General features: G+C 39.3%; 1 protein-coding gene and 1 pseudogene across 1 annotated transcript in view; one reads left to right on the forward strand and one right to left on the reverse strand.

Annotated features, from left to right (window-relative positions):
- The window catches only part of LOC138831371 (zinc finger protein 585A-like), a 386,491-nt gene that overhangs the window by 315,380 nt on the left and 45,109 nt on the right, over positions 1-26,002 (reverse strand). The gene's annotated exons all lie outside the window — the stretch shown is intronic.
- Positions 1-26,002, forward strand: part of LOC138831358 (zinc finger protein 665-like) — a 45,601-nt pseudogene that overhangs the window by 10,399 nt on the left and 9,200 nt on the right.

Raw genomic sequence — 26,002 nt, forward strand, 5'->3', positions numbered from 1 at the left:
AAGACAGTTTATACTGTAATCAAGTTGCCTGGCTTAACAAAAGTGCATTGGCTGTTTGGGATCTAGTTCCCTTGGCTAAAATTTGGGGATAAGTATTAGAAATTTAAATGTAAAGGTTAGTTTAACACTGTCAAAGATGTTACTTGTTCTGTCTGTCTAAAAACTGTGTATTTCATTCGAGAACCAAGAGAAGAGACGGGGAAAAACTTAGAAGCCAACAGAAGACCTATCTTTAGGGGTGAGGGGTGAACAAGCAGAAGTGCAGTTCAGCTTGTCATGCATGGTGGGACAGACCCTGGGAGGAGTCCACCCATGGTGAGGCAAGCTGGCACAAATGCAGTTCATCTAACCCTAAAGAGTCGGATTGGGTGTGTGCCTGTCTACTCCATAGGAGGGGCCAAGTGGCCCATCCTTGTTCTGTCTCTTTTCCCTGCGGGTAGCCACTGAAAACATGATGGTTAAAATGAGTGATGTGATGATCTGATTAGTATTGCTAAAACCTCCCCTTGGATGTGTTAACATTAAAATTAGGAAGGCCTTAAAAGAGGGCTAAAAAGTTATTTATATAATGTGGCTTACTTTTAATTATGTTCCACAATTAGGATGCTTTTAAAAGTTATAAAGGTGTTAAGTCTAGCTTTGTGATATAGTAATGGTGACTGTAATTCTTGCATTAAGGAAAAATTGTCATTTGAGTTTAAAAATCTTAATGTGTGTCTGTTTTAAAAAAAGCAACCAAGAGGCAATGAGTGACACTTGGCCTCAAGATTTCAAGGGATCTTTTCAAAATGCAAATAAAAACTAAAGTATAAAATACTAACGGTAATTAATAAGAGGTTTTAAAAAAATAGGAATGGATTTTTGGATATAAAGTTTAAATATAAAATTGTTCTTAACATTGGCCTCAATGTGCACAAAGGAAAAATTAGGATTACCAAAATAATTGCTATTCTAGTTTGCTCTTATAGGTTTTTTAAGTTTCCAGCAAGCCCAAAGCAAAGCACAGAGGATTCTTACAAGTTGTCAGATGTAACTTTGACTCTTAATAAGTTTCAGGTAAGAGCATGCTTAAAAGCTACTTCTATGTTGACCACCTTGTTGCTTTCAATTGGAGTAAAATTGATCTGCAAACTGGTTCAAAGCCAGCCCGGGCACAAAAAGGTTCCTGTGAGACTGTCACCTTTATTCAGCCAGCAGAGTACTAGCCCTGGACTAAAGAGTCAGGGGACAGTACTCAAGCCCCAAGCTCGAGACTCACAGTGGCAGAGTACTAGCCCTGGACTGAAGAGTTAGGGGACAGCATTCAAGCCCTGAGTCTGGGACTCAAAGTGGCAGAGTGCTAGCCTTGAGCTGTAGGGCTGAGGGACAGTGCTCAGGCCCCGAGTTCAAGTCCAGCGACCAGCTAAAGGGAAATGCCAATGAGGCATGAGGCATTTATCCCAATGTGGAGAAGACACTCCTGGGACGAAAGCAATGGAGGAGCATCCAGAGGCAGTAAAGCCACTGCTTGGATGGCACAAATGTCAGATCCTAGAGTCATTTGTGCATGGCCCTTCAAAACTGGTCAGAGCCGGGAGGTCATGGAAAGAGTTTGAAAGCATGCCTAATGCCCATGACTATCTACCTTGTAAGGGACAGGAACTTGCCAGTCCTCTGTGATAGTAATAAAAAGCTAATGTTATAAAATGTTGGAGATAGTTTAAATCTCAACCCCTTTATGTGCCAAAAGCTCTAATTGGCAGCTCTAATTGAGCTGACACTAGTTACATAAAGTTCATCTGCTCAGGAAAAAGTTTGTAAACCTGAGAGTGTGTTTCTATTGATATCATTGATATCTGTCTAAAGGCCTGCAAAGGTAACTTAGGCATTACTTGGGATCATTAGAGATTACATTCCTAAGCCATCTAGGAAGATGCTTTTGCAAACTAGAGTGCTAAACAAGCTACACTGCTGTAGCCAGAGAAAAGGTCTGTGCAGTTGTCAAAAGTTAAAATATTATTCTTAATGATATCTAACCCTGATAGCCTCTTTGTAAAATAGGCTAAAGTTATAGGTCCCTGGCTAGGTAAGGTAAACGCCCCTAAAGTCAGCTTGAAGAAGTTACAGAAGATGGACCTTCACCCTTCTACCCCCATTTTAAGATCAAGGGTCCAGAGTCGGTTTAAAAAAAAATGAGGCAAAATAGATAAAAAAAAAAAAAGACATAAAGAATAGTGTTAACAGTTGTTGGTGTGCAAGGTGTGGAGACTGCATCTGTCAGAGATGGTTGCAAGACTAAGCCTTCTGAGCCTTCTGTGTGTATTTACAAAAATATCTGGTTAGTAAAAAGGTTGTGATTTTGGTAAATTGTCCTGGGCTATTGTTTAAAGATCTTAAAAACCAGCAGGATCAAAGCCTGCCAAGCCTATGCAATGTATCCTTAACCAGTCTGTGTAGGAATTTACAGCCCAGCATGAGGTGTGACAGTCCCTTGGAGCCACTGAGAGACCTTGCTGTTGTTGCTGCTGCTGCTGCTGCATACCCTAATGTGTAAAGTTCAACGATGGCCTGACAGCCACCTGGAGAAACTCCTGCCTGATTCCATCACCTGAGTCAGCTTCCTGGTTGACTGCTGCTAAATCTAAGATCTTGTGGGACATCCTTTTGGGTGATATCCAGAAACCCTCTATTCCCACAGTGGATACTGGGGACAAGAATATCACTGGCTTGCTTGCCTTAGGCACTTCAGTGCATAGTGACTGGAAATCCACTCTATGGTCACAGCCTAGTTTGGCTCTGGTATGGTAATAACCTGAGTGTGTTATCAGTGGAGGTAATACTCTTAGCCTTAAAATCTAGCAAGCTTCTGCATCACAGTGGTGCCTTAAGGCTGTTCTAAGATAAAGGTTCTGCAAGCCAAAGGAAAATTAGGCAGTTTTAAACTACAGCCACAAAGATGCTCAAAAAATCGTAAAAAAAGAGGGGAGTAAAGAAAGCCTTGAAAAAAAAATGTAAGGGGCTCTGGTACTGTTATTTTTGTTACAATTGGACCTTGTATACTCAACAGACTGGTGTCTTTTGTAAAAGAAAAAGATCAGCGCAGTCCTTCTATTAGTTCTGAGATCCAAATACCAAGCATTGAGAACAACTGACACCCCACAAGATAATATAGAGACACCCCTATGACTGAGATAAGAACCCCCTAAATTTTAAGATTAATATTAGTCCAAAGAAAAATCGGGGAATAAAAGATTAAAAATTAGAGTTACATTTTACAATTGCTAACTGCTGGTTTTGCTTCTGTAAACTTGCTTGCGCTTGCACTGACCCTTCCCCTCCCTGGAGATATATAAAAAGTTTCAGAGTCTAGATGTTGGCCCTGGGACAAGCTCTGTAGTCGTAATTAAAGGGCTAACAAGTAAATTCCCCTAATGGCCAAATGGGACCCAAGATAAGAAACAAGGAGTATGTTCCTCCGCATTCCCGTGTAAAAACTCCCGATTTAGGGGGCTCAAGATAAGGGCCATTTGATGAGCCCAGCAGACTAGGCCAAGTGTTAATCACAAGACTGTAACACTGTAGATTCCCTAACCCTTACCTCCCAGTGTGACTACCTCAGTTTGATCATCCGCGCTAATTGTTTTATCGCAGAGAGTGTTATAAACTTCCCCAGGTAGTATGACATTGATGTTGGGATATCCTCCTTTTCCCTGTGCAACAATGTTATTAATGTTTCTGCCTCCCTATACTCACAACAGAGCCAGGTTTTTGTTTGTGGCAATAATATGGCCTACACTGTACTTCCACAAAATTGGACAGGGGCCCTCTCTGCCGGGCCAAAAGTCAACTCTGGCCATTTTAATAAAAGGAGGGGGAATTGTTGGAGACCTGAAACCTGCCTGAGAATGCTCTGGCCTTTTTCAAACACGTGATTAAGCCATGATAAATAGCCGTTCTTGGAAATTCCAAGGTGTACATCTAGATTACTTCCTAAAACAGGCTGGGCCAGTCAATTACCGAAACCAGTGGACCAAAAGACCCTGCCCTGACTTCACCGTAAAAAAATTTCCGTCCACCCCTCCCTTCCATACAGTGCTTCCCCTTCTTTCCTTATAAAAACCTAAGTTTCTTTGCCAATAAATGAGACCTTGACGCGACTCAGACTGACTCTGTCTTTCCTTATGCGCTTGGTCTCGATCCTCTCTCGCCCCCCTTGGTTCTTTTAGGAGGTGTCCTCTCGGATCCCCCACCAAATTACCTGGCCTGCTAGACGGGTCACTGAGTCATGTGTGGCAGAGATCTAGGTGATCCTTTGTCTCAAGGAATTGTCGATCCATTATTCTCGTGAACACAAACTGAATTTGTTGTGCCAGTATTGTTTTTTTTTTTTTTTTTTTTTTGTCGGTCATGGGGCTTGAACTCTGAGCCTGGGCGCTGTCCCTTAGCTCTTCAGCTCAAGGCAAGCGCTCTACCACTTGAGCTACAGCGCCACTTCCGGTTTTCTAGTGGTTTATTGGAGATAGGAGTCTCACGGTCTTTCCTGCCCGGGCTGGCTTTGAACCGCAATCCTCAGATCTCAGCCTCCTGAGTAGCTAGGATTACAGGCGTGAGCCACCAGCGCCCGGCGTGTGCCAGTATTGTTAATGTTAGCAATTCTTTTTGTCCTTAGAAAAGTCATTCTAAAAGAGAAAACGACAATGAGAAATGTAGAAAAGGAGATATCATTTTCTTTTAAACTAGTACTATGCAGGTAGGAGGAAAATAGGAGTATGTTAGGGCTACTATCCTCTGATAGGGACAATTTCTTATCAGTGTTGCTGGCCATGGAGTGGCATTCAGAATCGTAGCTTTATGAGTGTGTAGCTGAATAACTTCAGTAAATATTTCCTTGAGAAAAATAGAAAAATCTGAAATACAGAAAAACATTATTTTCCATTGTAAAACATCAGTACTACTTTCTTAATTACTACATTGTGGAGAAAAGTATATATTCTGCATAAAACAATGCTTTGACATTTGAGAATATTGAAACAGAATGGGAGAAAATATCTTTACATTAAGGAATTTATGGATCTCATTTGTTTTTGTCTATTTTTCTCTAATTCATTTTAGATGTCTAAGAAATGGAGGATATGATTATCACCTGTCAGGAAAGTCACAATGAATAGTCATCTGAAGTAGCAATCATGAAAAGTAACCCAGGGGAAGAAAAAGTGAGATTTATCAAAACTTTTAATTTGAGCTCCATACAGAAGTCAGAACTGATGAAGAATAATGGGAACTCCTTTGGGATGAAGACAGAAATGGTCACTGGGTGTCAGAACATGAGTGTCTACAGTGATCCCAGTAAGATGTGTGCTGCATATAGTCCTAGTGTGTCTCCTGTAGTTGAGAAATATTAACAATGTGACACCTTTTTCACCCAGAAGACACACCTTACTTTCCCTCAGAGAACAGACACAGGAGAGAAACCTTATGAATGTAACGTGTGTGGAAAGTCTTTCGCCAAGAAGGCAAACCTTACTGTCCACTAGGGAACACATACAGGAGAGAAACCTTATGAATTTAACATGTGTGGAAAGTCTTTCACCAAGAAGATACACCTTACTGTCCAACAGAGAGCACACACAGGAGAGAAACCTTATGAATATAACATGTGTGGAAATTCTTTCAACCAGAAGTGAAGCCTTACTGTCTACCAGAGAACACACACAGGAGAGAAACTTTATGAATGTAACAGTTGTGGAAAGTCTTTGATCTCAAAGGCAACATTCTCTCTCCACCAGAGAACACACAAAGGAGAGAAATCTTATGAGTATAACATTTGTGGAAAGCCTTTCAGCCAGAAGTCAAACCTGGCTGGCCACCAGAGTACACACACAAGAGGAAACCTTTTGATTGTAACATGTGTGGAAAGTCTTTCACCTGCAAGTCAAGCCTCACTGTCCATCAGAGAACACACACAGGAAAGAAGACTTATGAATGTAATGTGTAGAAAGTCTTTAACCCAGAAGCTACACCTTACTTTACACTGGAGAACACACACAGGAGAGAAAACTTATGAATGTAACAGGTGTGGAAAGTCTTTCATTAACAAGCCAAAGCTTATTCTACACCACAGCATATACACTGGAGAGAAACCATATGAGTGTAATAGGTGTGAAAAGTCTTTCACCCAGAAGTCACACCTTAATGCCCATGAGAGAACAGACACAGGAGAAAAACTTTATGAAATTAGCATGTGTGGAAAGTCTTTCACCTCGAAGTCAAACCTCACAAAAATTGAAGTTAACAAAAAAATAAAATCATCTGCCACTTGAGCTACAGCATCACTTCTAGGCCCTGAGAGGAAGGAAGGAAGCAAGTATAGAAAGAAGGAAGGAAGGAAAGAAGAAAGGAAGGAAAGAAGGAAGGAAGGAAAGAAGGAAAGAGGGAAGTGAGAGAGGGAAAGAGGAAGGAAAGGAATGAGGAAGAAGGAAGAAATAAACTTTTCAAAAGAACAATGTTTAATTGTTGGTGAATGTGAGAAAATCTTTCAGAGGTGTGACTCAAGAAAAATGGCTTTTACAAAAAGCAAATTCTTGAACTTTTTACAAAATGATAAAGAGGCTGTAACATTATATAAATTGATTTAGTAATTCAGTAATATTAAGTAATGAGGTCAGATGTGGCTGGTGCCCTATTGGCCACATGGTGTATGGTAGGGTCTGGCATCTTGTCTTCATGCAAGAAGAAGGAAATGCCCCCATCCGTCACTTGCCACCCAACTGATGGGTGTGGCTGGTTCGCTGGAAGCAGGGGTGAGCATTTGGCTGATATGTTACTCAATCTGTTAGTCCAGTGCCTGGGACTGGAATTTCCTGTGGACCTGCCTCCTGTTTAGGCCCTATTTAGGCTGGACTAGCAGTGGCACTAGATGCCATGGTACATGTCTCTGTGATCATGTCCTGTGTCCTGTCTCCTGGCTTGTCTCTGGTAATCATGTGTAAATTCAGCACTCTCTTGTGCTGATTGGTTTCTTTTTTTTTTTTTTTTTTTAGATTTTCACTGTATTGTTTTTTTTTTTTCATTTATTTAATTTTTATTGTAAAAATACTGTATAGAGGGGTTACAATTACATGGGCAAGATAATGAGTACATTTCTTATCAAGCATTGTAGCCTCCTCCTTTGTTTCCCCTTCCCATCCCTTCCCAGCCTTCTGCCCCCTCACCCAATCCTCCCCTACCCTCCACAAAAGTTGTAAAGTTCGTTTTTGACATGACAACTTGTACTTCTCATTGTTGCAACGGTTCCACCTGTATCCTTATTTTGCTGATTGGTTTCTTAGTGTTGTTCTTATTCTTTTTTTTCCTTTCTGTCCTGTTTCCATGCTATCTAAGTGTATTTGTGGACTACAAGTCTTTGTTACATCAGGCTGCTTGCAGACTGCTAACTGTGTAATAAAGACTCCAGTTTTCCATCTTCCCAAATGTGGCTTCCAACGAATATACTGTCTTCTTTTACAGAAAAACAAAGGTTGACCTAAATTTAGAATTTCTAGAGCCAAGTAGCTGCCACAGTATAGTTATGTAATTAAAGATATCCTGGAGGCATTTAGAAAAAATATCTGTTACATCAGAAAGTGCCTAATTAGTAAACCAAGGCCAAGACTCCAGATCCTATATAAGCCCGTCATTCTACATATGTCCAGAGCTGTTTGGTTACATGAAGAGCTCTACTTTCACACTTTCATGAAGAAATGTTTTTGTGCCAATATGAGGTGTTCAACTCAGAAACTGAGTTGAAGTCAACCAGAGCTGGCTTCAAAGGAGATTCTCTCATCTTGGCCTCCATAAAAGCTAGGAAACAAAGCATGAGCCCTGTGGGCTGTTCTGAAGAAATCTCTCTCTGGGAATAAGAGGTTTCATTCAGTGCTTTGCCTCCAGCTTCCTGTCCCTTCAACAATTTTGGTATGTATTTTCATTGTTCAAGGAGAATCCTTAAGTCCTGGCCAGGGTTCCATTTACAAGATAAGGATAGTGGACTTCACATTGCCAGATTTAGCTATGTTGGTAGTTTAACCCCTTCCCTCACACTGTTCCCCTGTCTGCTTATCTACTGAGGCCTAGTTAAAAAAATAGGGCGATTGGGAGGCCCTTGGCTTCCTACTTGTACCACACACACACACACACACACACACACACACACACACACACACACTGGCCATTGGATATAGCTCATTATCCCATTTTTACAAACTGGATGTTTTCTGGTAAAGGATGGTTCATGGACTGGAGTCCCTTCTACCTAGGCCTGTCATGTAGCTGTAATTGAAAGACATGAATTAACATACCACATTCATTCAAAGTAGCTCTCAACATAGCATTTTATTTTTGATTTTATTATTTTTGTTATTATCATTTGGCCAACACTTTTCCTTGAGCTCAAAATTTAAGGGACTTACTGCTCACTGAATTGGTAAACTACCTTTTCCTTCTTTTAATTTAAAACCAGTGGTTAAAAATGAGCAATTACACCCCCTCATGTGTGGAATCTTAGCTACTCAGGAAGCTGAAATTGGAAAGATAGTATGTGTAGGCCATCCCATGTAAAAGCTTCATGAAAATGGTATCTTAGCTAATAAAAGCATGGATCTGGTCATATGTGCCTATCTTGTTTGCTACTTGTGATATGTAATTATAAAATTAGTGTGTTGAAAGGCCCAGACAAAGAAGCAAGACCCTAAGGTGAAAAATCAGTGATACAAAAGGGCATCTGATATAGAAGGTAAAGGAAGCCTCACAAATTTTGCCCCTGAATTCAACCTGACGGCCACTAATATGATCTGTGCAAACAATGCATTCTTCCAAATATTTAGTGGAAGAATTTGGATGTGGTTTACAGAATGATAGGTAAACAGACCTTTACTGAGATTGCAAAAGGACCTTTGCCTATGTCTATATGATGTTATTAATTTTATATCCTATTCTGTGGAAACCATGAGTTCTTAGATCAAGTAGTTAAGATTTCCTGATCTAACAGGGCACTGGTGCTTCATATCAGAATTCTTAGTTGCTATAGAGTATGAGGTTTAAAATCACAATTGAAAGACCAACTAGGTAGGTAATGCTGTGAGACTGTTATCACCAATTTTCACCAAATTTCCCCCAAGTAGTGCTGTGAATCATGTTGATAGACTGTCATCACATTTGTTCCTTTATTACAAAATCTCAAGGACAGTACCAAGGCCCTGAGTAGAAAGAACTTCAAGGCTGGGGAAGATATTTTGTAAATATGGGTTCTTTGGCCTTCGTGCAGGAAAGTTTCCATTCCTATAGAAACCTAAAATACTCTATAGGGTATAGTCATGGTCCGTCAATTGAAGTTGATATTGAAATGTCTTATACGCCTGGGTAATGATAAAATGTCACAAATTATTGCTATCTGTTGTCATGTGAATGGACATGCATATTCCTTTATCTTTCTGACTAGTTCATAGGTCCTTGGAGAGGTTCAAGTTACTATGAAACACAATGTGGTCCCCATCTGTAAGGTATGGAATTAGACATTCCAAGAGAGATCTCAACATATAAAATGTGGTCAAATATTTCAGTATACTTGAAACAGTATCATAGAGAGTCAATAGTGATTATTTAAGATCTCAGAATACCAATATATTTGAACGAGAACACAATGGTCTTCTACTGTGTGCACACAGATGTAGGAGATATACTCTTTTCAGTCTGTTCTGTCCAGATGTGTAGAAGCAATTTTGCTGTTCTTCCCTTATGGATTGCACTTTATTTCAAGGCCACTCCCAGAGGTGAATGAGTGGATGTTTAGTTTCAGCTCATTCTAAAAGCTCCTATTTCCTGAGAAGAGAAGTCGTGAACCATGCCTTGGGTTTATATCCACCTTAAACCTAATCACTAAAAGTGGGTTCAGTTATATAATTTTTCAGAATGTCAACAGTCCTATCACAAGTTTCATCCTGTAGCAATATCCAAAGTTAGGCTTTAGAAGAGTTCTGCCTTTGTTCAAAGATTTCAACTCTAAATTAGATTATTTTCAATAGCCATTCATTGAATGTTACTGGATAAAGTACACAAACATAGTCACATCTATGTTACAGAACATTCTGATATCATCAGCAGGGGCAGTTCATATGACCCAAAGTCATGACCCTGAAGAGTCTGCTCTCCAGAGATCTAAGTATTTAACCAAAACCCTCCAGTTCCCAAGCAATCTTGATCCCAATGAGAGAGCAGAATATTAGGTGAATCCTTGTTTCTTCCTGAGGTTAACCTGGAATGATGCATCTCAGAGTGACTGGAAGGGACAGAAGCTGGGATACTGAGCACAGTGGGTACTGAACAAGGCTATCATAGGATTTTCAATAGAATGCAGGTACCACTTAAGGCCTCCTTCCATTACCTTGAGCACTTATATCTTTATTGTTGTCCACCTCTAGGTCATTTTTCCTCCCATAATTAGCATAATATTAAGTGTACATTTTTCCTGCTCCTTTGAGAAACATCTTACCATTACCTCTCTTTTCAGTTTCCTCAGTGAATTGTGAGGTTCTTTTACATTTTTTTCTTTCAGTTATCTTGATCAGAAACATCCTTCTATGAAGTCCCTGTTATAGAGTTGTCAGTACTTTGAGAAAATCACTACCTGGGGCATCCACAGCTAACCATCTTTACTTCACTTGTCCATGGGGTCATGCCAAACCAAGCCAAATCTTTATATGTGCATTCTAACTTAAATGTTTGTTACCAATAGTTTGATGTGGAGACTTCATCAGGTGTGTTGGAAGTTGTCTGGGCTCATAGTCTAGGCCAGAACTCAAAATGGAAGGTACAGGAAAGAAAAGATTGGTGAGGAGCCAGTTGAGGAGAGGAGCACAGTGCCAAAGTCTTCATGCAATATGCAAGCCTGGTAAGCGCCTTGGGACAAGAGTGAGGAGCCCAGAACAGGGCCTGTGCTACCCATCAGTACACCACCAGCACCACATGGCAAATCTAGCATGGGACATTTTGTGCCCAGGTTTCACCACGGTTGACTGTTGACCCAGGGACCTGTTAGTCAAGTTAAGCCAGTGGCCTAATGTAATTGTCTTGTCTTATGTAGATGATACAATTGCTGTGGACAAGAAGAATCGGTAGTAAAACTATTGTCTGATGAACTAGTTAAAATTCTTCAGGATATTTGTGTGAGTGAGTGTGTGTGTGTGTGTGTGTGTGTGTGTGTGTGTGTGTGTGTGAGTGTGAGTGTGTGTGTGTGTACTAAGAAGAAAACAAATTGAAAAGTAGTTCAGAGAGAAGTCAAATGACAAGAATGTCAGACTTAAGTCCACAGCAAGATAGATCCATTACAATCACAACCAATAAGTGAAAAAGAAAGGTTTCCTTCACTTATTATACCTACCTTGACAAAGCCCATTGTGTTTAAAATAATAAGAACAGAAATGTATGTGTTGCTGCTTACTGTTGTACAACAGCTAGTTTACAAGTGACAGCAGAGGCATAGAGTGTCTTCTGTGTGCAGCCCCTGCACTCACTGGAAAGGAGGACAGTAGTATTGAAAGTGAACTAAAGTCACTTGTAAGTTTGTCTTTTAAATTGCAGGGGAAGTATTGCCTAAATGAGCAGACTTTTTGTTTTGCTGGTCCTTAGGCTTGACCTCAGAGGCCAGGTGCTGTCCCTGAGCTGCTTTTGCTAAAGTGTAGCATTCTACCATTTGACCCACAGCACCACTTCCAGGTTTTTCTGTGCATGTGGACCTGAGGAATAGAACCCAGCTCCTCATTCATGCAATGCAAGACCTGTACCACTTTGCTACCTTGCTTGTCCTATAAGCAGACTTTTTATGTTAAAAGAAGAAAGAATAGGCTGGTATGTAGTATCCACCTTCCAGGTACAAGTCCCAAGGTTCAATCCCCCAAAGTGAAAGGAAGAAAGTAGAAAATGGAATGACATTAAGTATACAGATACAAGAACAAAGAAAAATAGAAGACAAAGGCAATGAGTGGTATTTAGGTGTTTGTTTGTTCTTGGTTGTTTCTTTTTTCTTTTAATTGTTGGTTGTGGGGTTTAAACTCAGGGAGGGCCTGGCATATTCCCTTATCCTTTCACTAAAGGCTACCATGCTTCCACTTCCAGCCAGAATGTCACTTCTAGTTTTCTGGCATTTAATTGGTGATAAGTCACAATGAATTTTCTGCTGATGTGGTCCTGAGAAATGGAAGCCAGTGCCTCATATAGCAAGGCAAGCACTCTACCACTGAACCACACTCCCAGCCCTGCCTCCTTTCTTAAAACAGTGTGGTTGGGGCTGGCTTAGTGATAAAGTGCTTGCCTAGCATGCATGTAGCACAGGGTTTCATTTCTCAGTACCTAAAAAACAACAACTACCAAACACCCCTAGAAGCACTGGTGTTGTAGCTCAAGTGGTAGAGTGGTAGGCTTCAGCATAATGATATTCAGGAACTGTTCTCACACCTTAAGTTCAAGCCCCAGGAATGTGAAACAACAACAACAACAACAAATGAGCAAATGAAAACAAAAAACCCAATGTCAGCAAGTTTCATTGATAAACACACCACACACAAACACACACACACAAACTTTTAAAAATAACATTCACCGTCTATACCATGTCTGCTTACCATCCCTGCTCCAAATGCTACCTACATCCATAGGAAAATTTATTCTATGTTTCTGTTGCTTTTGCATTCTTAAAAAATTATTGTGAAAGTGATATATATATATGTATGTATGTATCCATCCATACATATATATCTATATATACACAGGTGAATATATATATATATGTATACATACACCTTTGTATATATATATATATAATATATATATATATATATGCTTATGGGTATATGTACATATAGATGTATATCAAAGTTCCATAAGCCAAGTATTGATTTCATTACTTGATTGATTACTCGATTGATTTCATTGATTTCATTACTTATTGAACAATGTGCATTTTTGCACAATTCCACCCACTTTTTAAAAGTAGCATTTATTTCCATATATCACAGTAAAACATACTAATATTAGGTATTGATCTCATTGTCTGAGTGCTGTCCCTGACCATTTTATCTTAAGGATTTATCACTTGAGCCATCTATCAATTTCTCCTTCTGGATTTTTAGGTGATTAATTGTAGATAAGAGTTTCATTGACCTTTCTAAAAGGGCTAGATGAAATCTAAATCCTCAGATCTCAGGTTTACCAACATGAGACACTTGTGTCCAGTACCTTTAAATATTATTATATGCACTATGTTATTTGTGGTATGATTTTTCTTTTCATCATTCACATGGCTAGGTCTCTGGGCCTGGGCTTTGTCCCTCAGCTCTTCAGTTCAAGGCTACTGCTCTACTACTGGACCCACTGCACCACTTCCAGCTTCTTCTGTTTACGTGGTGGTATTCAGAAGGCTGGGATCTGAGGAAAGTTAGTATTATACTCACCTTTACTCCTCAGCTCCTCCAAGACCTGAGCTCCTCCCAGACCTAGAGTTCCCTCCCTACAGCTGGCCACTCCCTCTCTCATCTCAGACTCACCTGAGCATGTACTTAAGTCACTTCCTGCCCCCCAGATCCTGTTGCAACCTGAAGAGGGAAAAATGCTTGTGCTCCCTCTCCTGGGAAATATGGTCCTTCTAATAAACCTTATAATAATATTTCTCCTGTGCCTGCTTGTGGACCCCTGGGATGGACTTGAAGGAATCCTACAAGGACCACAGATTGCAGCCAGGGGGATCTGAAAATCTGAGAGACTTATCTCCAATACACTACCAAGGGAGTGGGAAGTGCAAATGTGGCTTAAGTGGTAGAACATTATCATTGAACCAAATAATTTCAAGGTCAGTTTCCAGACCTTGAGTTCAAGAATCAGGACAGGCAGACACATATCAAGGGCATTGTATTGTATTCAAATTATATTTTAACAACTGTTTTTGGTGTACAGGTATAGGAAATCTCTCTCATTTTTTTTGTCAGTGTGGGACCTGAACTCTGAGCCTGGGCACAGTCCCTCTGAACTTCAGCTCAAAGCTAGCACTCTACCACTTGAGCCACAGTACACTGCTGGTCTTTTCTGCTTATGTCATTCTGAGGAATCAAACCCAGGGCTTCATTCAAGCAAGGCAAGCACTCTACCACTGAACAACTTGCCCAGCCAGGCTCTCTCATTTTAAGTGATATAAAATAGACTAATTGTATTAGTGGAGAAATTGTAATTTGTCAGATGAGACACATTAACTGGAGTATATCTGTGCCAGCAGCATTTTGAAAGTTTCAATAGCCATAGGAAGTACAGAGGATGAAAAGAGGATCAATATGTTTATATAAGACATTTTCAAGGAATGTTTACCACTCATTGGCTTCAATTCACAAAAAGCAAGTTTATGAACTCAAATGCGTGAGTACCAGAATCTCTAGGTTCAGAAGTATAAGCGCACAACTCCTGACTCTCCTTGTCTAGAAAATCAGAGGTTTTTGAGCCACTTTCTGGCACCTGGAGGAACAAGTGGTAATGGCAGCACAATCCTATGTGCCCAGAAAATATCATCCACCCCAGACTGGGGAAAGATGGGAAGGGCAGACTCTGGCTAGGAGCCTCAGATTGATTCATGTTTCAGCTCCCAAGTTCCCCTGAAAAAGAGCAGCTGGGCTTCTACCTCTTGGCTCAGACTATGGAGTGCAAAGCTGTACTTCAGAGCACTTCCAGCAGAAAGGGACAGCGCTCAGGCCCAGAGTTCAGGCCCCTCGACCAGACCCCCCAAAAAAATTATTGTAAAGTTGATATATATACATATACATCTGTACATACATACATATGTATGTCTATATATACATATATATGTACATATACATATGTATATACATATGTACATATATCATACATATATACTTCTATGTATATATACATATGTGTGTATACATACATACATCTATGTGTATATATACATATACACATATATACATCTATATATATAGATATATGTGAATATATCTATATATACATATATATATATATATATATATGTATGTCAAAGTTACTTAAGCTAGGTATTGATTTCATTACTTGATTGATTACTCGATTGATTTCATTGATTTCATTACTTATTGAACAATATGCATTTTTGCACAATTCCATCCACTTTTTAAAAGTAGCATTTATTTCCATATAACACAGTATAATATACCAATATTAGGTATTGATCTCATTGTCTGGATGCTGTCCCTGACCATTTTTTCTTAAGGATCTATCACTGGAGCCATCTATCTATATCTACCCCTGGATTTTTAGGCGATTAATTTAGATAAGAGTTTCATTGACTTTTCCAAAAGGCTGGATGAAATCTCAATCCTCGGGTCTCAGGTTTACTACCATGAGACACTTGTGTCCAGCACCTTTACATATTATTTTATGCACTATGTTATTTGTGGTATGTTTTTTCTTCTCATCATTCATGTAGCTTGATCTCTGGGCATGGGCTCTGTCCATCAGCTCTTCAGCTCAAGGCCACTGCTCTACTACTGGACCCACAGCACCACTTTCAGATTCTTCTGTTTATGTGGTGCTGGGCAACCTAACCCAGGGCCTCATACATGCAAGGGAAGCACTCTCCACTGAGCCACCCTTCCAACCCCTACACTAGCATTTTCAAAGGAATATATTAGGCCTTACATATTTGTTTGTTGCACAGATGCAACAAACCATAGAACCCAAAGACTTGACAAAGTATGGCACCTATAGTAAACATGCAGCCTTTGAAAAAACTGGCATTATCCTATGATTAATGCACTGTAACAACTATTTAGTAGGATTTAAATTATAATAGGTATCAGAGGTGATTTACAGTGTATAACAGATTCCCTGGAGATTATATTAGAGGTGATTTGCACTGTATAGAAAGATGTGTGCAGGTTACATGAAAGCAAACTAAGAAATACATATCAGATGACACAAACATAATAAATAGCAAAGTAATAACTAAAATGAAACCATGTTAATATTGTAATATAAAAATAGTAACTATATCAGTTACTGTCTGATTTGAACAGAAGAAAACCTACTCAAAAAACTCAATAAGCCAAAAAGACATACATTAATTATCAAGAAATAAAAGTAAATCAATATAAACATACCATAAGCAACAATCAATATTGAAAAATACAAGTAGTCATAATATGAAAGGAAAAGAACCTCAGTACAAATTTTGTTACCACAGATACAGAGCATTGATAATAACAGACAAATTATAAATCTGTATAACATAAGTTCTATTCTGAAAAGTAAAGTCTACAAAGACATGATTAAAAGGCCAAAGAATGATAATTTCTTTAATCTATCATTATGATTGGAGAAGAAATACTCATCTTAATGACTGAATAACTAGAAAAATGGTCAGTGGAACTCATGGATGGCATTATCTTTACTAAATGCTGTTTATAAAGCACTATGCAGTTATATTTACCAAGACAGACACACTGAGAATAGATATGAAGACAATTTGTATAGAAAAAAGTATGACAAATAAATCTATGATATAAATACAATAAAATCCAACAATATGTTTCTAATAATCTAACAGTAAAACAAACAGAAGGAAACTAGAATGAATATGTAAAAATATATGTATGCTTTCATTGTGATCTATTCAATATTAAAGGGAGCTACTTTCTTATTTCACTTGTGAAATAAAAACAATTGCTTTAATTATGTATGATGTATTCACATGTATATCTTCTGGTGGGTGTGGCAGAGCCATAGAATGTGAGGGAAATAGGGTGATGAACGTAAAATATACAACTCAAGAGTAGAGATAGGAGGGAGAGATTGGGAGAGAGTGAAGGCATGGAAGACACTGTATGAAAGGAAGGGTATTTTTTACCTCACTGATGACATTGTATCTATCTATACATCACTTCAATGATAAGATTAAATTACATTAATTATAAAACAATACCTCCAGCATAAATGATCTGCTTAGTGAAGAAAATCTACCACAGTTAGAACAGTTACAATTGTTAGAAACACAATACAACACTTAATTTGAAAGATAAACTATTTCAGTTTAGGTTGCATATTACTTCTACATAAACCAGTAACAATAAACTATTTCATTGTAGTATCCAATTAAGTGTTAATGTTAAATGTTGAGGAAAGAAAAATCAAGGCAAGTACTTCTTGCTAAAGACTGTCATTTTAGCCTAGCTACTAAGGAAGAAACTGAGATCTGGAAGCCAGCCTGGATAGACAATTCAAACTAAACAGATAATGAACAGGTTAGAGGTATGGCTCAAGTGATAGTGCCAACAGTGAGTGAGGAAGTTGACTGACTGTGATACCTGAAGTTCAAGCTCAAATAGTAGCTCAAGAAAACCATGCGGTATGTGTATTACTGTGTTTCTAAGTTAGAAACCTAACTGTAGTGATACTAGCAAGTCTTCATCTCAGATATAAAGGGAAAAGAAGATGAGTGGAGGGGGAAAAGAAGAGAAGCAAAAGGTCAGGAAAAAGAAGGAAGAAGAAAGGACAAGAGAGTAGTGGAGAGGAGAGGAAAAGAGGAAAAGGGAAAAGAAGAGAAGAGAGAAGGGGAGGAAAGTTTCATGGCATCATACTTGACAGTAACTGGTCTGGGAAGATTGCTCAGTGGTAGAGTGCTTGCTTATCATGCATGAGGCCCTGGGTTTAATTCCTCAGCACCATATAAGCAAAATGTTGGAAGTGTTCCTTTGGTTGAATCTGTAATGTACTCACCTTAAGCTGAAGAGCTGAGTGACAGCACCCAGCTGTACAGTTCAGGACTCGCTGCTGAGAAAAAAGAAAAGAAAAGAAAAAAAAATAAAGCAAGATTTGACAGTAACCCCATAAATAGAACTCCAAAAGTACCTCATAGAAAAAACAAAGAAACAAACAAACAATGTGAGTCTCTGGTGGATCACACCTTTAATCTTTGGTACTGAAGAGGGTGAGATCTGAAGATCCAATCTCAAAGTCAGCCTGAGCAGGTATAGCTGTGAAACTCTTACTTCCAGCAAATCACCAGAAAACCAGAAGTGGTGCTATGGCCAAAGTGGTAGAGTGCTAGTCTTGAACTTAAGAGCTGAGGGACAGTGTTCAGGCCCAGAATTCAAGCCCCATGACCTACAATATATAAATAAAAAAAATAAATACATACAAATTAAAACCTTGTATATTGAAAAACACTACCAGTAAAGGAAAAAAAGCATGTATGAGAGACATATTTGCATATATCTCTAAATGGATTGCTAACCAATATGAATTAGAGAATATAAAGAAAATCCTTCAAGTAACCTAGACAACAAAATCTAATTTTAAAGTTGGAAAAAGATTGAAGAGATTTTTCTTAAAAGGACATACACAAATAGTTGATTATAATATAAAAGTTGTTTAATATCAGTAGTCATGAGAAAAATTCAAATCAAAATTCCAATAAAATAACTATTTTATACATGCTATTATGGACATAGTTTTAAATAAAAACAACAAAAATACTCCCAAAGTCTAAAAAAAGCTAGGAAAGATGTGAAAAGGATGTGAACCTTGGTGCATTTCTGTCATGTATGTAAAAATATCAAAGATGAAACCAGGGGCCAGTGGCTCACACCTATAATCATAGCTACTCAGAAGGCTGAGATTTGAGGGTCATGGTTCAAAGCCAGCATGGGCAGGAAAATCCGTGAAACTCTTATCTCCAATAAAACCATCAGAAAACCAGAAGTGGTGCTGTAGCTCCAGTGGTAGAGCCCTAGCCTTGAGCTAAATAGCTGAGGGACTATGCTCAGGCCTGGAGTTCAAGCCCCTTGATTGACCTAACAAACAAACAAACAAACAATCTATCAAAGATGGTACTAAGAGTCCTAAAAAGAACTAAATATAGAATTATATAGGAACATGGTCCAGCATTTCTATGCTTTTGTGCAACAGCAGATAAAGCAGGGAGTGCATCAAATGCTTGGTGAACCACTTCTCATAATCTACTCACAATAAGGAAAACATTGAAGCATGTAAAACAATAAATGTGTTCAAAGGAGAAAACTTTACTACATTTTATGGCAGGGATGAACTTTAAGTAAAATAAGCTAAATAAAACACGCCAGTCATGAAGGAACAGCCATAGTATAATTTCCCTTACTGAGCCTCCAAGGATAAACAAATTTGTAGAGCCCAAATGTAGGATGATTAAAGAGAGTGGGATAGAGAGGAACAGGGGCTGCCTTTTCAATGATTAAACAGCTTCAAAGATGGAAGATGAAAAGTGTTGTAGATGGATGGATGGAATGGCCTCACAACAGTGTGGCCCAGTGTTTTATCAATGAACTGTACACATAAGAATGGCTAATGTAGCCACACACAGTCTGAAACACAACTATTCTCCCTGGACTTGGGAAACTCAAGAAAGATTAGTTGACAGCCTAGGCTACATAAAAAGATAAAGAGCTTGCTGGAAGAGTGTGAGGGAGTGTAGTCAATGAGATGGGAGGGCTGGGATGGTAGGGGAAAAACAAAGTAGAAGGCAACAATGCTTAATACGAAATGTACTCATTACCTTACTCATGTAAGTGTAACTTCTCTGTATGGTATTTTCACAATAAATAAACTTATTTAACAAAAAAAAGAGCTTGCTGGACTATATAGCAAGACCTGTCCTCAAAAGAAACATGGGAAAATCAATTTTGGATTCTGTGAAGACATATGGGCGATAAACATATCTATTTTACCTACTAAATTAACAAACAAACTGAAAGTGTTTGAACACATGCTAAAACAGTGTTTAGTTGGAAATACACACTACAAATAGCATTAATAACAAACACATATGGACAAAAATACAAATTATTATAATCTGTGAATGTTTTGCAGATGATTTCACTCACTATTGCTCAAATGTGTCACATATTCCTGAACCATTTCTTCCACTAGATTCCAAAGGATACATTGTCACACATGCTATTTAGTATTGAAGTTCCTGAGATTAAAGTTTACTACTTAGCAAATGTATGTCAGAATTTGCCATTAGTGATATTTCAAATACGAAAACCATAGTGACTGTATTGTTTATATTCACAATAAGCTTCTATGTTATAATGTCAGTGAATGCAAATATGCAAGCAGAGCAAGAAGAAAAAGGAAAATTGCAGGAACCACATCAAATGAGGTTAAACCAGAGAAAGATAATAGAATCTGGGAAACTCAAATTATTTTATGTTTAGCAACAATTTTCCTGTATAATGAGTAAGAAAAAAGTCAATTCCAAGAGCCACATCACCAAAAGAAAACTGATCAGTAAGAAAATCTACTTCCCAAATAAACCATTTGATGAAAAGAAAAATTATGAGACAAATGGAGGAAAGAGAAGCAGAGAGAATGAAAGAGAAAAAGAGACAGAGAGAAAAAGAGACAATGAGAGAAGAAAGAGAGAAATAAAGTTAGCGAACTCACATGGTGGTGGCTCATGCATGTAATCCCACCTACTCAGGAAACTGTGATCTGAGCATAAAGGTTCAAAGTCAGCCCAGACAGGACCATCTGTGAGACTCTTATCTCCAATTAACCACTAGAAAACTGGAAATGGCGATGTGGCACCACTGTTAGAGTACTAGCCTTGAACTCCAGAGTTTAAGTATAGCACCTAGGCCCAGAGTTCCAGACCTACAACTGAAAAAAATAAAAAGAAGAAAGAAGGATGGTACAAGGAAACAAAGGAGGAGGCAACAATGCGTGATAAAAAAATGTACTCACTATCTTGCCCATGTAATTGTAACCTCCCTGTATGGTATTTTCACAATAAATAAATGTAATGAAAAAGAAAGAAAGAAAGCTAATAAACATGAAAAATAGAATGAATTGGGAAAATAGGTAAGAGAACTCCTATGAGAGCACCATAGAGAAAAACAGACATTTCTATAAATGCCATCAAACTCAGCCTAAGTTTCATGTAAAACAAAGACCACAAAGCAGTCTAAGAATATTTACAGAGATTAATTTAAGTACTTATAGCTCACTCAGTCCTGTAGAATATTTGAAGTTATGTTTGACCACACTATTTCAGCAAATCCAGTAAAATTTCATTAGGATAGTTTAATATTACATATGAGGATGTGAGTCTGAGCAGGTGCTAGCCATCCTACACCTTGTATGAGAAGTCATCTCCTAGATAGGTATCACTGAATCACATAACTAGTGGGACAACTTTCTCTCACACTAGAAAATGTAGAAACAAATTGAAGCATATCTGCACTTAATTTAGAGTGTCAGATTTTACAATCTACTAAATCTCCAAGCCATCCTTAAAGTTTTTTTTTTTTTTTGTCAGTCGTTGGGCTTAAACTCTATGCTTGAGCACTGTCCCTGTGCTCTTCAACGCAAGGCGAGTGCTTTATAGCTTGAGCCACAGCACCACTTCCTATTTTCTAGTGGTTTATTGGAGATAAGAGTCTCACAGACTTTCCTGCTCAGGCTGGCTCTGAACCCTGATCCTCACCTCCCAGCCTCCTGAGTAGCTAGGATTACAGGTGTGAGCCACCAGCGCCCGAATACATCTTTAGCTTTTTTAGAAACATGTTCCTGAAGCTGATTCTTTTTTTTTTTCTTTTCTTCAATCTTGGCACCCTTAGGTTCATAAAATGGAATGTCAAACAAAGTGAGAAATAAAAGAATCTCACTAGAGATCCTTTCATTCTTTCTTGCTGATGACAATGAATAAAGATTCTGGAACCATGGCTAGGAGCAAAGGCAAATAAGGAAGTCAGAAAAGAACCTGTGTGATTTTACCCTAGATGTTCCTGCTCAAAACATGATATGTGGGCTGGAAAAGCATAAAGACTTCTTATGGGAGAAGATTCATTCCTGTCTTAAGAAGAGCATTAAAGTGTCCACTAAAGACATATGCATGGGGGCTGGGAAGGTGGCTCAGTGGTAGAGCACTTGCCTTGCATGCCTGAGGCCCTGGGTTCGATTCCTCAGCACCACATAAGCAAAAAGAAAAAAGCGGGAAGTGATGCTGTGGCTCAATGGTAGAGCGTTAGCCTTGAGCTGAAGACCTAAGGCACAGCGCCCAGGCCCAGAGTTCAGGCCCCATGACCAGACCCAGAAAAAAAAAAAAAAAAACACATATGCACGGTCCATTAGAAGGTAGATCAACAATATAAAAGCAATTAATAACTAGGTTAATATACTTATAGATCACAAAAAATCTAAAGCTCTTGGGGTGGGAAGGTGGCTCAGTGGTAGAATGCTTGCCTTGCATGCATGAGGCCCTGGCTTCGATTCTTCAGCACCACATAAGCAGAATAAGCCAGAAGTGGCACTGTGGCTCAAGTGGTAGAGCACTAGCCTTGAGCTGAAGAGCCGAGGAACATTACCTAGGCCCAGACTTCAGGCCCCATGACTAACACAAAAAGAAAAAGAAAAGAAAACTACATTTCACAGGTAGTGTTGGAAGCACCCCAGTTTTATCTCTTTGTCTCTCAGGAATATATTTTTAGGGAGGATTTTTTTTTTTTTTGGTGTGGGTCTTGAACTCTGGGTTTGATCACTTGTCCCTCAGCTCTTCAGCTCAATGCGAGCGATCTACCACTTCAGCCACAGTGCCACTTCCCAGGAATTTAGTTTTAAAGAATGAAATTATTTTTTCTTTATATTGTTATAGGTGCTTTTAAGTTGAAGTGTATACATTCAAATATGCTCTTTGATTCCCATTTTCATGAGGAATAGTTCAGCTCCACAAAAGAGACATGTAGAACCCATACACTGGAGAACTAAAATCATACGTGAAAGTTTCCAATCCATTCTTTCCCAATTATTTTTTATGGAAGGGATTACAAAAAATCACAATAAACACCTAAGAGACAAGTGTAGGTTCTCTGATAAGAGAGAGGGAGACTGTTGTAGACCCAGGGATGCCTGCCAGAAGCAGACAAAATATGAACAAAGGCTTCAGGGCCATTGACTCTCACCCTCAGGACTGCAAGTCCTTGCCCTTTCTTGGTTTGAGGAAGTATGTGCTCTAGCTTTTTGCCCTGGGGCTTTAACTGACAGGAGGCTTGAGTGGAAAAGATGTCTTGAAATAGAGTGAGGAAAGATGTGTGCTGTTTGCACTTTTGGGCACAGTGGGTCTAGACCAATATTACACAAGCATTTGAGAAATATAGCTGAACTGTGTCATCAGCCATCTCTCTGTCCCCTTAATTATCATCCCATTGGCTCTCAGAGTATTGCTTGTGCTCTGATGGGATTGCGGAGGGAGACAAAAGGTTTATTCCACAGTTTAATGGATAAGGAGTAAGAAGAAAAATTGAGGTCCCCTAGATATGTAGCCTAAAGCTACTGAGAGGAACTGTTAGGATCAGAGAAGAGGTAAGAATTCTAAAGAGATTTTCACATGCAAAATGAAAAGTCAAAAGCAGACTGGTTAGCAAGTGATTAAGCTTCAAATCAACATAGCCTAGCCTAAACTTCACTCTTCTATCTCTCCTGCAATTCATCCTGACCCCCCTAACCACTATCTCTTTGAAGTGAAATGGAGGTGATGTGCCATGTTCATAAGAATCCCTGTGAGGAAACTTTTCACTAGATACATGAAGAAATTTTTAAAGGAAATGCAAATAGTACATAGCAAATGCTCACAGACAGTGCCCAAGCTCTGAGTTCAAGCCATAGGACCAACAACTGAAAGATTAAAAATTAGAGTTACATTTTACAATTGCTAACTGCTGGTTTTGCTTCTGTAAACTTGCTTGCGCTAGCTCTGACCCTTCCCTTTCTCTGGAGATAAATAAAAAGTTTCGGAGTCTAGATGTTGATCCTGGGACAAGCTCTGTAGTCATAAATAAAGAACTAACAAGTAAATTCCCCAGGTGGCCAAATGGGACCCAAGATAAGGAACAAAGAATATGTTCCTCTGCATTCCTGTGTAAAAATTCTCGGTTTAGAGGGCTCAAGATAAGGACCATCTGGTGAGCCCAACAAATTAGGCCAAATGTTAATTAATCACAAGTCTGTAACTCCTTAAACTCCCTAACCCTTATCTCCCAGAGTGACTACCTCCATTTGATCATCCGCGCCAATTGTTTTATTACAAAGAGTGTTATAAACTTCCCCAGGTAGTAAACTGAGCCAATCCTGGGGAACCTGGGGTCTTATGCTAATCCTGTGGCTTTTGTCTTTAAAAGTGCCTGTAACCCCTGCTCAGGGCTTCCTGTCTGCCTTGGACAGAGAGCCCGTTTGCGCAAATGCCAAATAAATTTCTCTTGCTTATTGCAGCTGCAGGCTTGAAGTCTTGGTTCTTGGGGTGCCCTCCCATTGAAGAAAGCATCCCAGGGGGCCTGGGGTCTTTCATAACAAAACAAAACATAAAATCCTTAAATGAAATGCAAAATTCAGAAAAAAACAAAAACTCATTTGATTTAATAGATAGAATTGGGGAGTTTCTGGAAAATTAATTGTTAGATTTTGTGAAATCCAAATCACCAGAAGTATTATGCTGCGTATTTACCTAACAATCTCACTATTTTAAGCCAGTGTACACATTACAGCAATGGGAAATGACCCAGGTATAAGTTTGGTGGCTGTGAATACCTTTGTAAAGTAAGAGGGGATGTATTAAAAATTTTAACACAAAACAGAGATATAATTTACATTCAGCAGAAGGCAGGCATTGAATAAACAGAAAGGTATAAGCAACTTTCTCATAACCTCAATTTCATTATTAGTGTAAGGTCGGCTCCTGGATGGCGAGCAGACTCCACCCTCCTCGCAGCAAAGTCTCCACCCAGTACCTGCATTACCTAGGCAACTGGGACACCTGGAAGAGGTCACATCTGCATCCGCTGAGGTCACATCTGAATTTGATGTGGCCACATCTTTCCCTGCCCATACCCTACATAAGGCCTAGCCCAGGCCCAGACACTCTCTTGTTCTTGCTGCTCTTTTCTTGCTCTCTCTGTTCTATTCTAGCTCACTCTCTGTTCTTTTCTTGTTCTCTCTCTTTCCCAGCCACGTGGAGTGCCAACCTTGCCTGGTCCCAGCAGGTCTACCCCTTACCTGAATACCACGTGCGTGCTGGTGCTGTTCTAACTTGGCTACCTCTTTTTAAAAACCTAACAATTAGAACTAAGAATCAAAAAGCCAATGTATCCAATTCTCTCCATATAGATCCATTTTCTGAGTGGTCTTATGTATTTCAAGAGGAAACAGTGGTTTTCAAGAAGAAACTGAGCTTAATTCCCACAGCAGGGAGAGAAAAGTCCCAAAGCACACAAGCACACTTGTTCCCAGGTAAGAAGCTGGGTGGCACCAAGCATTGTGGGAATTGTAGTCTCCATGGAGGATATTTAATTTGAAAGTCCTGGGTTGTTTTTGTTTTTTGGAGGGTGGAGGTGGAGCAGAAGAAGCTTTTGCGCATGTGTCTCCCCGCCAAGCATTTTAATCTGCCTCTTCCGGATTCTTTTCCTTTGCCTTACTGCTGGAAGTGCCCTGAAGTACAGTTTGGCCTTCCATAGGTGGGAGACAGGAGTCTGGCGCCAAGCTCTGTGCAGTGGAGCTTGGGAGCTGTAACTTAAAGGAATCTTAGTCTTTGGAACTGAAGTCAGGTAGGAACTGTGCGATTGCTGGGGAGTCTATCCTCCACGGTTTCTGTTTCTATTTGTTTGTTGGGGCGTGATGTGTGGGCCTGCAAGCAGCATTCCTGAGCTCTTCAGCTCAGAGGGAGAGCTTTATACTTGAGCCAAAGCGCCTACTTCCCTCTCCAGGCTTTTCTCCAGTCTGGGGTTGATAATTTACCTGAGGTTCAGGAGTTTGTGCTACCATTAGCCTCTGGGCCTTCAGATGCAAGAACCTGGTTTCCAAATGTCTGAGAGCAAGCTCGGTCATTGTCCAGACCAGGAGAGCCCAAGAGCTGTGCATTTGTACTCCAAGACAAAGGGATTCTTCTATTAACTCATGTGACTTTATTTGCTTTGCCCAAGTCTAAGAGGAGTAC

This window comes from Dipodomys merriami, unplaced genomic scaffold (assembly GCF_024711535.1).
Source record: "Dipodomys merriami isolate MVZ:Mamm:240054 unplaced genomic scaffold, mDipMer1.0.p SCAF_194, whole genome shotgun sequence".
Taxonomy (NCBI): Eukaryota; Metazoa; Chordata; class Mammalia; order Rodentia; family Heteromyidae; genus Dipodomys; species Dipodomys merriami.